Source organism: Penaeus monodon, chromosome 24 (assembly GCF_015228065.2).
Source record: "Penaeus monodon isolate SGIC_2016 chromosome 24, NSTDA_Pmon_1, whole genome shotgun sequence".
NCBI classification, from domain to species: Eukaryota; Metazoa; Arthropoda; class Malacostraca; order Decapoda; family Penaeidae; genus Penaeus; species Penaeus monodon.
Window position 1 is genome coordinate 25,702,332 of NC_051409.1, and position 1,419 is coordinate 25,703,750.

The 1,419-nt window shown below is 55.7% G+C and overlaps 1 protein-coding gene across 1 annotated transcript in view; it reads left to right on the forward strand.

Annotated features, from left to right (window-relative positions):
* LOC119588924 (ETS domain-containing protein Elk-4-like) overlaps positions 1–1,419 on the forward strand; it is a gene marked incomplete at its 5' end in the record, with an annotated part of 45,690 nt that overhangs the window by 25,294 nt on the left and 18,977 nt on the right.

Here is a 1,419-nt window from a genome sequence, read left to right on the forward strand (position 1 = left end):
CCCACGCGACCAAGGTAAGACGGGACAACACCCTTAACTCAACACTGATGTATTGTCCACTCCGCAACCTTATCGCCATGTTCTCTTCCTTCTTGTCTCTCTCTCTCTCCTTATTCGCGTTTTTATCTTGTTCTCTCGTTCGGCGGCGGTCGTGTTCACTGCTAGGACGGCCGTTATGCATATATTACCGCTCATTCATTTCGTGTCATTGTCCAGTCGCTATTTCCCGTTGCGCTTCGGTTGTCGAGCGGCTATTTCCTCCCGGCTTAACCTTGCGCTGCCGGAGGGTTCGTTTATCCGCGTCGCGTTGTGGTGGCGTTTGCTCCGGCAGTCAAGTGTTCTGGTCCCTTGGTGCCTTCGAGAGGGGGGGGGGAGTTATTACTCTGCATTACTCGTCGTTATCGCGTGCGTGTGGGCGGGTTCGGAGCGGCACCGTAAATCCAGTGATTGTGTAATCTCAAACACGGGTTTAGTGGGTGACGTCGAGGTCGGGCTGCGGCGCTCAGCTGTTTACTCATAATGCACTGCCGGGTTCGAGTCTCTTTTTTTGGCACGCGCTTTTTTTTTTACGGCGGGGTGACTGTATTAACATATTTGTTTATAAACATCTGCGCGTGTATTTGCGCGGAGGAAGGTTGTAAATGATACACTGGACAAGGTCGGACGCCTTGACCGTGCTTTTGGGCGCAGCAGGTCGGGCGGAGGTCAGATTACAGGGATCATGCACAAAAATCACCGCCATGTTTTGCGTGCCATTGACTTTGTAATGCCAAGTGCGCGCCCCGGGGAAAAAGTCTCGCCGAGGCTGTCTAAATACGGAGGCGACACGCGATACGCCTACGGGATTCTTCGCCTACGGCCGCCGTCCCTCCGCCGTCGCCGGGGATTTCGATGCGACGCAGGCGGGTCCTCGGCCGAACTCCTGGCCTCGAGTGCCAGCCGCCAGTGCCGCAGCGTTTTATTTGATTAGCTGGTCCAAGTCATATCCGCAACTTCCCCCTCCCCAATCTCCCGCATCCCCTCCCCCTTTCGCCCCCTCCCTTCTCCCATTCCCCTCCCCCTTTCACCCCCCCCCCCCGCCCCCTCTCCTCCGTTGGCTTTATGAGCCGGGCGAGGGTCGCGTGTCGGCAGCTGCGGCCTTTTTCCGAGAACGACGTTACCACTACCCTCGCTGGGGACGAGCATCCCCTCACTCGTCCATCCACGCACTCACTCGGCCCATCCATCCACTCATTTATTATTTTGTGCACTAACCCATTCACCAACTCAGGAAAGATTTTATACCCATTCATTCCACTGCTCACTTTTTTTCGATGTCTCATTCACTTCCCACTAACTCATCAACCCGTACGCCCGCTCATTACTCACTCGTTCGCTCTCGCTCTCCCTCCTTCGCAGCAACACGCTGACGATCCGCAT